Below are 15,839 nucleotides of genomic sequence, written 5' to 3'. Positions count from 1 at the left end.
AAGCATCTCTATGTAATTGAGCTACTCTCAATTAAAACTGTCAGAAACAGTGAAAATAATTTTATTAGGATTTTTAAGAAGTGAATGTTATCATTGTATCAACCATATTTCTCAGAAACAGCATTAATTTTCAACATTTGTATAGCTATATAATTGTTTTTCTGGTCCAAAGCCATAATTTTAAAGTACCCCATTATACAAAACTTCTTTTTATTTTTTTTTTATTTTTATCTTTTTGAGGGGGGTGAAGGGAACAGGGTAAAGGAAAAAAAATCCAAAATTTATTCTCCAACAATACAGAGAAGACAAAACTTCTTTTTAAAGGGTAAACAGGGTTAGGAAATCTTGTCTGATTATTGGGACGTTTTAGGATTACTTTGAGGGATTAAATGTTAGCAAAACGTAAGACTGACAAAACAATAAAACAAGAATCTGGCAAAGAGTAAAAGGAATAAATGGCCATTGATTTCAGAGCTCATTTGTAGGCGAACTTTTTTTTTCATTTGTTTTTTAGCTTATCCCAGTTTCCAAAACTTTGTTTGTTTGTATTAGTTCCATTTTATTTCATGAATTTCCAATCATGTTTCATATGAAATGTTCCATAATAACCCACTTCATTTCTCCCCCTAGTACATGCTTGGGCTTTGGGCAGCATCATGCACTTGTTACAGAAGCTAATTGATTCATTTTCTGATTTCCTTCTTCTTCTACCGTTCTCCCCAAATCCTCCAGGATTCCTCATCAAACAGAATTCTTTCACATTAAAAAAAAAAAAGTATTATTTAAACTAAGTTGGCGATCTTGTTGGTATTTCTGGGAGATGCTAGGCTAGTACAGAATTATGGATAACTTTTGAAGTTAAAGCTACTAAATTTATTTACTTTGCATTCTCAAACTAGAAAAACATACAGACAAATCTGCAAACCTACTAGCTAATCATCTCACAATCATGTTCCTGAGATACTGCAGGGTTCTGAACGTCCTCCTCTACTAACCAAGTGAACACAGCACGTGGAATGACAAGGGAACAAGGGGACAGCCTAACAGGCCAAATAAATCCTGGCCATCAGTGGGTGACAGATGTCTTAGCCAGATCACCCCCACAGCAATGCTGACCACATGGAAAACACACAGCTCACTATTCTTTTCCATTTTCTTCCTTTTCTATAAATGAGGTTCAGCATGCATAAGAAATCAGAGCTACACATTGGTATAAAAGGTTACTGTTAGACATTACTTCCCTTGATAGGTTCAGACCCATCCCATGTTCTAGGACACATACCCCTCCTTAGTATTAGGCTTAGTACTAGGCTTTGAAACACATAACCTTAAAGTTAAATTGTTCTTCTGTAGGCATTAGGGAGTTTCAAGTAACATAAAATTTCTGACCAAACTCAAAATGGACAAGCAACATCATTAGAACACAAAGCATACTATAGAGTTGAGACTATTATTCTGCATTTCAACAGTAACACTCTCTTAGGTCTGGTTTAGTCTAGAAGTAGCTATAGTGAAGGCACATTAATTTATACATTTTTTAGACATCGAGTTGCTTTTTATAGCAACATCCCACATATCAAACACGAAAACTGTCATCTGAAAATAAGTGGGGGGAAAAAAACAAGAAAACTCCTAAGTGTTTATGTACCTACTTCTAGAACCCCCCCAAATCCTTTGGATACATAAGAAATTGGACATTCTTCATTGGACTCCTACCAGCTTTAAGAAAAAGAAGGAACTAGAGACAGCCTGCCTGGCAATTTCATAGGGGTTCTGGCCTTCTGTTCACAAACTCTTTGTGACAGGTGCGGCCCCATCCCTCCCTCCATCTGGGGCCTGGCTAAGCACTAAAACTGGCCTCTCCACCAGCAAGAAGCATACGGGCTAGGGCAGGGGCAGTCTCTCCTTTCTGATGGTATCTGCTCCCCGTTGTCTAAGCTTGTCCCTTTAGTTTCTGTATCTTCGTCCTCACTGGGTTGAGCATTTCTGAAACGTAACAGTTGATATGAAGAAACCAGGACACATGCTTCTAATTTATGAAGCGCAACGAAGTGAATCAGTCATCCAAAATCAAGGTAGAATACCACCATTACCATTGCTTCTGAGCTTTTTCCTCTCCTAGGATATTCCCTCAGGGGTTACTTTGATCCTAAAATTTGCATTTATCATCCTCTTTTTGGAAAAATAGGTTTGCCATATATGTATTTATCTTCTATATCGTTTAGTTTTACCTTTGTTGGGGTCTTTAAACCTGACCTATGTCCTCTATCTCCTGTCCCCTTTAATTTTGGTCTTCTATATCATACTAAATGTAATCCCATCTGGCTTGTTTTTAAAAAACAAAACAGAACACTGTAATTTCCCTAACAGTCATCCATGTTGATATTTATAAAGTGGTACCGCATTCAGTTTTGTTGCTGTGTAATATTCCATTATGTAAAAATAACAACATTTACCCAGTCTCCTCTTCGTGTAATACTTTGTAGTATACTTTATAGATTCTTGCTTTAAGAACTTTCCTAGAAATATCCTTGCAAATATCTCCTGGTGCAGGTATTAAGGTCTACTGAGCAGTGGAATTGCTGGGTCAAAGGGTATGTGAATGATGAACACTGTAAGTTTCCATGACTTCCTCTCCTGTCATTCCCAAAAATGTTGCTCTGCCCATCCTTGCCAACACTTGGCATTTTCAGACTTCTTAATTTTTGCAATCTAGAATGTGTGAAATGGAATTTCAATGTGGTCTTAATTTACATTTTCTTGAAAACTAATGAGTTTTGCGATTCTTTTTATATGTGCAGTTGCCATTGGTTTCATCTTCTAGGAGATGCCTTTTACTTTTGTCCATTTTTTTTTTTTTTTTTAGATCGCTTATTTTCTTATTGATTTTAAGGAATTCTTCACATTTTCCATCCTACTTTGTCATATATATTACAAAATGGTCTTCGTTCTTTACCCTTACTGGGCCACAATTCTAGTGCTGGCTTCCATTACATCCTCCTCCCCAGCCCTTAAATTACTGAGGAATTGAGAAAAAAGAAGTATGGGCTTCTAAGTAGAGTTTTAAAACACGTATCCTGAAGAGGATATTTAAAATAATTGGGTATTTTTTCCACAGAAATTAGCAAAGATAAAATCATCAGGGATGGTGAAAGTGGTAGAAATAGACATTCAACTACTGCTGGTGAGAATGTAAAGTGAATCTCGATCCTGTTAAGGGTGGTGATACATGAGTACACACATTTAACAACACTCACTGAAATTATGGCATGCAAATTCTATTACATGGGGAAATGGTGAGGCATATTGGCTAAGGTCTGGTTCTAGAGCTAGACTGCAACTTAGCTCTGTCACTTAGTGAGTTATATGACCACCCTGGGCAGGTTATTTCACTTCACTAAGCCTTGGGTTTCTTGATGGCAAAATGGGGATAATAGCAGTAACTACATTATTAGGGCTATTGTGAGAGAGAAGTATATTTGTGTAAAAGTGATTAAAATAAGGTCTGGTGCAGCAGACATATGTTAGGCTGTACCATCAATCATTTATGGTGTCTTGTAGAGTCTGAAAAGTTCTTTCCTTTCATAACCATAACGATATTCTTTGACATTTTCTTCTAAAAGTGTAAACATTTTCGTTTTTTCACCTACAGGCAGGTAGTCCACTTACAATTTATTTTGGAGTTTGCTGTGAAATAAGGATGTATTTTATTCTTTTTTTGGAGGGATGACCAAGTTGTCACAACACTACTTACTAAGTTACCCATCATTTCCTGCTGACTTTGAACACCAGTCTGTCATATCAGATTTTCACGTGTGCTGGGTTAGTTTCTGGATTCTCGACTATGTTCCCTTAAATTTACTGTCAATCATTGTGCCAACTCTATATTGTCTCAATTACTACAACATTATAATCAACCTTGATAGGTAATAGGACAGGTCTTCCTTCCTTGTTCTTTATAGCTATCTCGTTGATTGCTGGGCTTTTGCTCTCTCCTGTGAACTTTAAATAATTGGTCTGTTAGGTCCTATGAAAACAAAAACCATAAAAATTCTGTTGGAATCCCAGTGAAACTATAGATCTACTTGGAAAGAATTGATAATTATCAGCTAACACTGATCCATTAACATGGGCTATCCATTTACTCAGAACTTCTTTTATCTTTCAATCATGTTTTACAACTTTCTTTATAGTTTCGTCCCCAGTGTTACAGACTCTTTTATTTTTTATTAAAAATTTTTTTTAATGTTTATTTATTTTTGAGAGAGAGAGAGTGAGTGAGTGTGAGCGGCGGGGGGGGGGGGGAGGGGGGAGCGGGGCAGAGAGAGAGAGAGAGGGAGACACACAGAATCCCAAGCAGGCTCCAGGTTCTGAGCTGTCAGCACAGAGCTCGATGCGGAGCCTGAATTCGTGAACCACAGGATCATGATCTGAGCTGAAGTCTGACACTTAAGCGACTGAGCCACCCAGGTGCCCCACAGGCTCTTTTACCAGGAGAGATGTAATCTGTGTACCTTTACTGTCATTACTGGCCTAGGTCCTCCATCTCCTGTCCCCTTTAATTTTGGGCTTCTATATCCCTATAGCCTCCTCTTTCCCAACCCTGCTCTGTTTGAAAACTACAAATTAATATCCTTTTAAATTATCATCTCTCTGCACATGACGCAGATAGTCACGCCTTTATTTAGAGTGGGAGGAAAAACAAGACATAGAGAGAAAGGTGAGGCAAGCATAAAGGGGAGGACAAGAGATAATGGTGATGGCGGAGAGCAGAGCTGAGCTCCTCAAAGAAAGGGGGCTGCGTGCTTTCCTTCCTAGTGCTGTTCCTTCTCTCATCACATGCTCCGAGGGCATTAAGGTGGTGGCACTTCCAAGTAGTGGGTTGTATCATCTGCAGCGTTTCCTTTATATTTCTCAGTCATTCGAGGTAACCAAGGCCTCTTTTTAATTGTAACTATTTCTGTTAAAACGGCTTACCACTTTTGTTTTTCTCATTAGTTGTAGGTGAGCTATTTTAGTTCAAACACTACAAGAACTTGTCACTAGCAAACATTTAAGGTAATGTGGTATAGATTCACTAGAATACAGTATACTTTATTTCTTAAACTTAGGAGACCATTTGCAACAAAGCCATATTTGCATCATGTTTACCACACAAAATAATACAAGATTTAGGATTTAGAAATGCCTAAAAAAGCATTTAATCAGAATTTAAAAAGCATTAACTGTGCGTGTGTGTGTGTGTGTGTGTGTGTGTGTGTGTGTGAGCGGGGGAGTTTATCTCCAATTTGCATTTCTGTCATTCAACTTGGCAAAGGAAAACACCAGATATCCTTTCAGAATATTTTTACACAAAGCTTTCAGGCCACTTTTCTCACATAATTTATTTTAACACCTTAATGGTTTCAGATTAAGATTTACACACTTCTAAGGCCCCTTTATATGGGTCTAGAGGTGTATCTTTAAAGGGTACCTTTCACCTATCCATTAATGATCCATTAAACACCTTAAAACCACCAACATTTCTATTTGCAAGATTAACTTACGTATATAAAGTGAAAATTAAAAGGCCTTATGTTTCAGAAAACCATAAATAAAAACTATGGTTGATGAAATTAATGATTTAAAAAATGCAAATAAATAAATATTGAACGGACAACTGGAAAGTTCGTTCAGCAATCCTGAGATGAATCAGCATCTGAACAGAAAACAAAGACCATAGGCACAAAGCAGCAAGGAACTGATCATGGCAAAATTAACCCCCTTAGGCAAATATCACCAAATTCTCTTCTGTTCTCATATCTGCACTTTTTAAAAATGTTTTATTTATTTTGAGAGACAGAGAAGGTGGGGGGGAGGGAGGGAGGGAGAGAAAGAGAGAAAGAGAGAGAGGGAGAGAGGGAGAGAGAGAATATCCCAGGCAGGCTCTGTGCTATCAGTGCAGAGCCTGATGTGGGGCTCGATCCCACAAACCCACGAGATCATGACCTGAGCTGAGATCAAGAGTCAGATGTTTAACTGACTGAGCCACTCAGGCACACCCCGCCCCCACCCCGCCCCCTGCACCTTCTTTAAATTCACAGTCAAGAGTGTCTACTGCTTGGTGCACCTGGGTGGGTTAATGGGTTAAATGTCCGACTTTGGCTCAGGTCACAGTCTCCCGGTTTGTGAGTTCAAGCCCCACACTGGGCTTGCTGCTGTCAGCCTGTCAGCGCAGAGACCACTTCTGGTTTTCTGTCCCCCCTCTCTCTACCCCTCCTGCCTGCACTCTGCCAAAAGTAAATAAATATTTAAAAAAGAAAATAAAAGGATGCCTACAGCTCATTGTTTCTGTGGGCATCTGGAAGTTTAAACATGGAAAGGAAGTCCCATTTATCCACTTTACAGTTTTGGTGAAAGTGTATTCTAAATTTTGGGAGTCCTGAAAATTAGTGATTAAAGTTTGATGATGAAAAAGTGTCACACTGGCAGAGTCTTTAGCATATCATTTATTCAGTGCTGTATATATTCATGTTATTTTTTAATACCAAATAATGCCGCTTATTATTCATCGCAGATATTCACTTAGTACAAGGTTAATGTATTCATTTATTTAAATATTCAAGTAGTTTTTTTACACTTTAGATTTTTATTTTATTAAATTTTTACAGTACAGTTGACACTAATGTTACATTAGTTTCAGGTATACAACATGGTGATTCAATTTCTTTATACCTTATGCTGTGCTTACCACCAAGTGTAGCTACCATCTGTCACCATGCAACCCTATTACATCACCATCGATTATATTCCCCATGCTGTAACTTTTATCCCCTTGACTTTTTCATTCAGTAACTGGAAGCCTGTCTCTCCCCCTCCCCTTCACTCATTTTGCCCAGTCCCTCCCCCTCCACCTCCCTTCCCTCTGCCAACCATCAGTTGGTTCTTCGCAAATAAGTAGTTTTATTAAATACAAAGTCAGCACTTCACAGCTTCTCACTGAAAAGTAATCTATCTATGGTTCTCCATTGGAAGCATACAAGTCATAAAAGGCAAGATCTTCAGCAAGGGTTCTACTCTCCCTTTCCTGCTTCAAGTGATAGACAACACACTGTTCTCATGAGGTTGTCCGTCTCAATGGTGAACAACTCTGGGTATTTGAAAGCTCTCCCTTATCTACTGAATTAAATTCTTCCTTATAACATCCACTTATTGCTCTAACCTGGTGTTCACAAGAAGAAAAAAATCAGTACTCTCTCCCTCATGTGACAACTCTTAAATTAAGACAGTTATTTTGTTAGTCATTAATTTTTCTCCTTTTCTGATCCAATCCCTAAAACTTCCTTGGCTTTTTAGTTTTTCTCAGGATATGTAAAAGATATTGTTTTAAGTTGAATTGTGCCCTCCAAAAAAGATATGAAGGAGTCCCAATCCCCACTACTTCGAATAGTGACCTAATTTGGAGACAGGGTCCTTAAAGAGGAAATCATGTTAAAAGGAGGTAATTAGCATGGGCTCTAACCTACTGTGACTTACGTTCTTTATAAAAAGAGAAAATTTGGACACAAAGACCTTCACAAAAATGAAGGCAGAGATGGGTGTGATGAATCTACCAGCCAAGGAATGACAAAGATTGCCAGCAAACCACCAGAAGCTGAGAGAGTGAGTCTTGGAATAGATTTCCTCTTCACAGCCCTCAGAAGGAACGAAGGAACCTATTGACACCTTTGCCTTGACTTTTAGCTCCCAGAACTGTGAGATAATAGATTTCTGTTGTTCAGGCCACGAGGTTTGTGGTATTTCATTATAACAGCCCCAGCAACCTAACGCATTTCTCAGAAATGTGACATGATAAAAGGTTAAGGAAACTTGTCACAGCAGAATGCTTGGTTTTATTTATAGGTGAAAATAATTCTTTCCTAAAATAGACTTATTATTTCTTGGAAACATAAAAGGTCTCAGCATTAATGTATTTGATTACTTCCTGAAATTATGTTTTGAACTACTGGTTAGTACAAACCTATTATGTTTAGTTTTTTCCTATGACTTTTGCTTTCAATGATTTCCTTAGCATCTATGCTTTTGCAGAGCTGATGAAACTGTTAAACAGTAAGGACAGCAAATACTGGTAACTCTCAGCTCTGTATTCAAATCTTCGTATCTGAACAACTTTTAGGACCAAGAAAACTGTAACTTGTAAACTACAATTTACAAATTTAGAAAATAAGGAATAAGACCATTGATGGGGAGAATATGTGATTATATAAATTATTTTCAAAGTATACTATATCAGTGATTCTCATCAATTTTGGGAACTTCTCTGTAAATACTGAAATAGAAATTAATTTTTTTTTTTAATTTTTTTTTTCAACATTTATTTATTTTTGGGACAGAGAGAGACAGAGCATGAACGGGGGAGGGGCAGAGAGAGAGGGAGACACAGAATCGGAAACAGGCTCCAGGCTCTGAGCCATCAGCCCAGAGCCTGACGCGGGGCTCCAACTCACGGACCGCGAGATCGTGACCTGGCTTAAGTCGGACGCTCAACCGACTGCGCCACCCAGGCGCCCCTGAAATAGAAATTAATTTTGAGGGGTCCCCGGGTGGCTCAGTCAGTTAAGTGTCTGATTCTTGATTTCAGCTCAAGTTCGTGATCTCAAGAACTGTGAGACTGAGCCCCTCATCGGGTTCTGTGCTGACAGCACGGAGCCTGCTTGGATTCTCTCTTTCCTTCTCTCTCTGGTCCTCCCCAACCTGTGTTCTCTCTCTCTCTAAATAAATAAACTTAAAAAAATTAAGATCAGCAACAGTGTTTTATACAGAAAATTCTTAAGCAAGAGATATCCTGAGACACTTATAAATTTCCAAGTATCATTATAGCCTGTAATTTCTCCCACAAAGTACACAGAAGCAGCAAACAAAGCCATTTTCAAATGGAAATGCTGAGCGAACCATGCCTTATAAGGGCTCACTCTAGTTGAACTTTCTGTAATGATGGAAATGTTCTATTTCTGTGCTATCCAATAAGGTAGTTACTAAGCTTGAATGCCTACTGAACACTTGAAATGTGGTGTGACTGAGGAATTTAATGTTTAATTTAACTATCTAAATAGCCACAAGGGACCAGTGACTTCCATATTGAACAGCACAGGTTTCTTCCCTTTTCACTTAACACAGTGGTTCTCAGCTAGTGGCAATTCTGCCCACTAGTGACCTACGACAATATCTGGAGACATTTTTGGCTGTCACAGTTGGGAGGTGCCAATGGCATCTAGTGGGCAGAGGCCAGGGATGCTGGTAAAACATCCTACGGTGCACAGGACAGGCATCCCCAAGTAAGGATTACCCAGTCTAAAATGTGAAAAGTGCTAGGTTAAAAAACTTAGACATATTTAAAAGATCTTCAAATGAAATAAAAAATATTTAGAATAATATACAGCCATTCATAACGATATTCAAACATTAGCTAGTCTGCTATTAAAATCTTTTGCCATGCTCAGTATTTCCAACCTAACGGCTGTTTTCTCTGTCCATAGTATCTTTTTTTTTTTTTTTTTAATTTTTTTTTCAACATTTATTTATTTTTGGGACAGAGAGAGACAGAGCATGAATGGGGGAGGGGCAGAGAGAGAGGGAGACACAGAATCGGAAACAGGCTCCAGGCTCTGAGCCATCAGCCCAGAGCCTGACGTGGGGCTCGAACCCACGGACCGCGAGATCGTGACCTGGCTGAAGTCGGACGCTTAACCGACTGCACCACCCAGGCGCCCCTGTCCATAGTATCTTAACGAGTATGCTACTTCACCTGATTTTCCATCCTAGCAGCCTTTGTAAATTTAACATGACTGAAGCTGGTAACTTTACTTAGAAATAGCGTTAAGTATGCATAAATGCTTAACAGTTTTTTTTTTTTCAACGTTTATTTATTTTTGGGACAGAGAGAGACATAGCATGAACGGGGGAGGGGCAGAGAGAGAGGGAGACACAGAATCGGAAACAGGCTCCAGGCTCTGAGCTATCAGCCCAGAGCCCGACGCGGGGCTCGAACTCACGGACCACGAGATCGTGACCTGGCTGAAGTCGGACGCTTAACCGACTGCGCCACCCAGGCGCCCCAATGCTTAACAGTTTTGTGAATGTGAAAACATTTATAACAGAATAACTTTTACTTAAAAAAAATTTTTTTTAATGTTTATTTGTATTAGAGAGAGAGAGAGATGTGTAAGCAGGAGAGGGGCAGAGAGAGAGGGAGACAGAATCTGAAGCAGGTTCCAGGCTCTGAGTTGTCAGCACAGAGCCCAACATGGGGCTCGAACTCACAAGCAATGAGATCATGACCTGAGCTGCAGTTGGACGCTTAACCGACTGAGCCACCCAGGTGCCCCTAGAATAACTTTTACTTTTAACCTTTCATTTAACCTCAGAAATACATGAAAGGGCTAGTTCAGGGCAAATACATAATCAATGACCTAAAAAGCTCATGTTCTGCTAACGAAGACTCACCAGTAATCTTTTTCCACATGACCAAACAGTAATATATTTAAGATATTTAAATTACCCATTTATGCCATGATTATTGTAATATACTCTTTATTTGAACATTACAATCTACGCCAAAAGGAGAGAACATGGAAATATCCAAACTAAAAGGGCTCAAAAATCCAGTGGAAAAAGAAGTTATTAAAATAGCTGCAGTAACAAAAAGTGAACAGAAGCAAACTGTTTCTGAAATGAAGGCTAATAAAGGAATCTTGTTGAAGTTCTGGCCTAGGCAATGAAAGCAAGACCCAATAGTTTAGGATGTGTTTTCTGTCTCAGTGAAGGAAGACAGAAAGGATGACCTCTTGGAGGGCATTCATGACAAATTATATTTTTAAGATTTTAACTTTTCCAATGTCCTTGAAAACATTGCTCCTATTTACTTTATTTCTCATTGCCTAACAGCAATTTCAGTAAGCATCCTATTCTTAGACATAGCTCCTAATTATTTGTTATTCACATGACAAATCTCATCAAAACTGGAAAACAAAATCTACCTTAACCTAATTGAAAGATGATATTTTAGCCATCACTGAGATTTTACAACTATTTAAAAGTATGTAAAACACATATAAAGGAAGAGAAATATCACTTACAGATTGTGACTGACCTCAAACTTCCACAAGGATTTAAAAAGTACTCAAGATGTTTTTCATTAATCCTATCCCGATCTTAACCCACAAAGGGGAGAAACAGGATGCCGTTATAATAATGCATTTAAGAGATGATGCTGGCTTGGACTACAATAATGTAAGAAAGGTGATGAAAACTATATTTTGAAGGTAGAGTCAACAAGATTTGCTGTAGGATTCAATGCAGGTAATGAGAGAAAAACTGGAATCAAGGATGATCCCAAGGTTTTTGGCCTGAGCTACTGGAAGGACTGAGTTGACATTAATTGAGCTGGTGCAGGCTGCCAGGGTAGCCACACTGGGAAGGACATTCAGAAGCTCAGTGTTGGATATCTTAAGTTCAACATGACTCTCAGATGTTTCCAAGTAAGGTAGGCACCTGAAAAATAGGATCATGAGTTCAGCACAGAGGTCTGGGTTGGAGATGTAAATTACGAGTCCTTATAGAAGAGAAAAAAATTCTAGGAACTGAGCTCCTGGACCTGCCAACTTTAATCAGTCAGGGTATGTGGAGGAATGTGGCAGGGAGACAGAGAAGGGAGGGAGTGGTCGGTGAGTTGTGAAGAGTACAAAAACAAGGCTTCTTGGACACCAAGTGAAGAGACCATTTCAAGGACAGAGTGAGCAACTGTACCAAAAGTCCTGGTAAGTTAGGTGAGGACCAGACAGTTTGGTCATGTAGAAGTCACTGATGACTTAGAGAACAGGTATTTCAGTGGAATGGTTGGTGGTGGCAAGGCCTACATGGTGTGGGTCTGAATGACCCGAAGGAAGTGGAGAAAGTGTATATGGACTGCTCTTTTGAGGAGTTTTTGCTTTAAAAGGAAGGGGAGAAATGGGATAAGAAGATGAAAAGTATAGCAGGCTGAAAGAGTTTTTTGTTAAATGGGAGAAATGACAGCATGTTTTTGCCTGCTAAAAAGAAAAATCTAGGAGAGAGGGAAAGTATGCTAGAAAGAAGGGGGAAAGCTGCTGGAGTATGGTTTTTAAGGTATACAATTTAGACTTTATAGATACCCATTAAATATAATTGAGAAGGATCAATTTACTTCTGACAGAAATAAAAGTAGAGTGATCGGTATTCTATATTTAGAGGTGAAAAATAAATCACAAAGTAAAACATGAACAAGTTGAACTGTCTTAAAACTATAAATTTTCTCTTCAACTAAAAACAAAATATCTAAAGAGAAGTGTAATTAGATTGAGAAACATCTGCATCAAACATGACTTAAGGTTAATTAAGTAAGGAGCTCAGACCAACAAGTAAATTAGCAAGTAACCAAGAGTTAAAGTGCTAAAGTACATACAGACCATTTGTACAACAGGAGATACAATATATATTAGGACAAATATTAAATCTGGCTAATAAGAAATAAAATACAAAAGAAAACAATGAGATCTATTATATATATTAGGAAAATATGAAAAAATTAAAACACCCAAATCTAGCTACACCGTGATAAAGACCGCGATCATACATTGTTGGTGGCCATGTAAAATATTAACATCCTTTGGATAGCAGTTTGGCAGTTCATATCAATAGTCATAAATATTCATATTCAGAGCCTTTGACTCCCTTGGATATTCAGCCTAAAAAAATACTTAAAGAGGGGTGCCCGAGTGGCTCATTTGGTTGACCATCTGACTTTGGCTCAGGTCATGATCTCATGGTTTGTGAGTTCAAGCCCCACATAGGGCTACTGTCAGCACAGAGCATGCTTCAGATCCTCTGTCCCTCTCCCTCTCTCTCTCTCTCTGCCCCCCCAACTCTTGTGCGTACTATCTCTCAAAAATAAACAAGCATTAAAAAAGAAAATACAAAGAAAAAAGCATATATAGATGATGTCTGGTATAGTCTTATAATTGTATCAGCACTAGTTATGAAAATAACATATTAAAATGATCTAAAAGCAAAATTAAAAAACGAATGGCTATGAAAATTATGAATATTGGCCTGATCATAAAAGAGACAGAATGATCTCAGAGAACACATTAGATGCCTACAATATAGTAAGAATAAGAAATTTTTTTTTTTTTTTTTTTTACAGTAAGACAAAGAAAGATGTAAATTGAAAACAGTTTAAACATTCAGTATTCTGGGGAATACGTTCTTCCTTATCTGGTAACAACTACTAATACTTACTGAATACTTACCATGTGTCCAATGCTGGACTACAGACATAATGCATAGGGACACATTTAATCCTATGGAGTAGGTTATAGCTAATACATGGCAGGGCTAATATTTGAATTCAGGCAGTCTTTCATCTTGATCTTAACCACAATGATATATACTCAAATTAAGAAAACTTAGAAAAATGGGATTTCTCTTAACCTGTAAGTCATGTTTCAATAGGTAAGGTACAGGTATCACAAATGAATGAAATATCATTTGGTAATCTCAGACTAGTAACCCTTAATTTTCAAAAAATATTTTAATGTTTGTTTCTTTTTGAGAGAGAGTGTGAGGGACAGAGAGAGAGAGAGGGAGACACATAATCTGAAGCAGGCTCCAAACTCTGTCAGCACAGAGCCCTATGTGGGGCTTGAACTCACGATCTGTGAGATTATGACCTGAGCCAAAGTCAGATGCTTAACTGACTGAGCCACCCAGGTGCCCATTCCTTAATAATTGCTAACTAACTTTCAATCTTGCCTGCAAAGTTAAAATTGATTTTAGACAGACTGGGGAAAAAAACCCCAACAAAAACCAAAAAGCCCTTTCATAGCATTACAGAATGCTAGAGCTGTACAAGAGAATACAGATAAACCAGATCCTTTATTTCCACAGAGAAAGAAACAGGTATCTAATCAGTAAGAGGCTGGCTCAAGGTCATTCAGCTGGTTAATATAACTAAAGCTAGTTCTAAATTCCAGGTTTCCTGATAATAGCCCAATGATACTTCTTTCTATATTATCTTATTCCCCTCCCCCCTAAAAAAATACGTTATGTTTTATGTGCACAATAAATGCCAGGCATCACATCTGGTGTGTTTTAGTTAAACAAATCTTTTTTTTTTTAATATATGAAATTTATTGTCAAATTGGTTTCTATAGAACACCCAGTGCTCACCCCAAAAGATGCCCTCTTCAACACCCATCACCCACCCTCCCCTCCCTCCCACCCCCCAGAGTTAAATCTTTACAATAGTTTTAAGGAGGTAAATATTATAACCACTTTAAGGCAAAGACACTGAAGCCCAGATGGGCTTTGTACATTGCCCAGCACCATGCAGCTAGTAACTGGCATCCAGATCTGATTCCAAAGCCAGGGTTCTTCCTCCAGTATGTACCACAGGGTTTGGGGAGAAAGTGCTCAAGCACACAGGGAGCTCAGGGTATGGAAGTTCCTTGTGTTCCCTGCCCAATCCACCCAGAGGTTCGTGTTGAGAGAACTGTCTGATCTCTTTTCTTCAGGCTCAAAACTAGCTGGCTGTTCCAGTGGGTTAAAAAGAATGTGAAATTCTATCTCATGGTGTGAAAAAGGTTTCCAAGTTTGTTTAGATCCTGGGATTGGGCTTTTGTGTCCCTAGAGTACAATCAAGGGAGTAGAAAACATTGAGTGCTTAGAGATCGAGAAATTGAGGACCACAGGGGCAAAATATAATGATGCTTATATTCCTTGACAATTGTGCTTTCTAGTATGCTAATAACTCAATGGCTCATGAAATACATTTCTGTGACCTTTTCTCCCTCACATTTTTGTTTCTTTTCTTTTGCCTCACACTTCAAATTCCATACATTCTAGCACTGCAAGCTTTAATCTTCTCTCTCCAGTTAGGGAGCCCGCTAAGTGGGCTCCCTGTCTTTAGTGTTTCTTCATTTACAACCATCTCACTCAACAAGGGAGAGAATCTCCCAAAGCAAAGCTACTACTGCCTAACAGAATTTATCACTTTTCCCTTAAATTCCTTGAAAACAGGCCCCACTCTACCTTTCCAGCTTTCTCTCTCAATCAAGTCCCTCAAGTCCTCTGTAACTAATCTAGGTTGTTCCTCCTCTGTGCTTTGGCTCACAATGATCTTTTTATCTGGACTCCTTTACGTTTTCATCTTTGGCTGTCTAAATTCAGAATGTCCTTTAAGGCCCATCTCAAATGTAATCTCCCTTGTTTTTGCTGATTCTCCAACCAGATATAATTCCCTCCTTATCTAACCCCTACAGCACTGGGTGTAACTCTTACAAGATTTGACATTCTCACCTGTACTGCAGGGATCAGTGTATCTGAACTGTCAGTTCCATTAACACCAACACTGTTACTAATGTTTGTGTTATAGGTAACACCTAGAAAAGACATACTCATAGTCAATGATCCAAAACAAGAATCTGATTTGAGTAATGCAAACTATATCAAAGTACTTCTCAATTTTCTATCTCTTGAAAAAAGAAAATAGGTCAAAGGAAACCAGAGTTAAAAAAAAAAAAAGTACAGCTTCTTAATGGGGCACTTCATTTTCTAGGTGCAGACACAACAGTTGATATACATCTACTAGGTCAAGAAAAGTATGCCTGTATTATGTAAATGACATTCAAAGGCTTAAAAAAAAAAGCCTTAAAAAAATCTGAACACACCTGTAGTATGCTTTTATTTCCTGACTTTTAGTTCTGTACAGATGAAGCAGGAAGCCCTGCAGCTTTAAAACTAGTAACTGTACAGAGGAAGGACAAACCTCATTAAGACGATCAAAT

The 15,839-nt window shown here is 38.4% G+C and overlaps 1 protein-coding gene across 2 annotated transcripts in view; it reads right to left on the bottom strand.

Moving 5' to 3' along the window:
- REEP3 (receptor accessory protein 3) overlaps positions 1-15,839 on the bottom strand; it is a 102,383-nt gene that overhangs the window by 85,205 nt on the left and 1,339 nt on the right. The gene's annotated exons all lie outside the window — the stretch shown is intronic.

Source organism: Puma concolor, chromosome D2 (genome assembly GCF_028749965.1).
Source record: "Puma concolor isolate L17-30 chromosome D2, mPumCon1.1.hap2, whole genome shotgun sequence".
NCBI lineage: Eukaryota > Metazoa > Chordata > Mammalia > Carnivora > Felidae > Puma > Puma concolor.
This window is presented reverse-complemented; position numbering and strand designations above follow the sequence as displayed.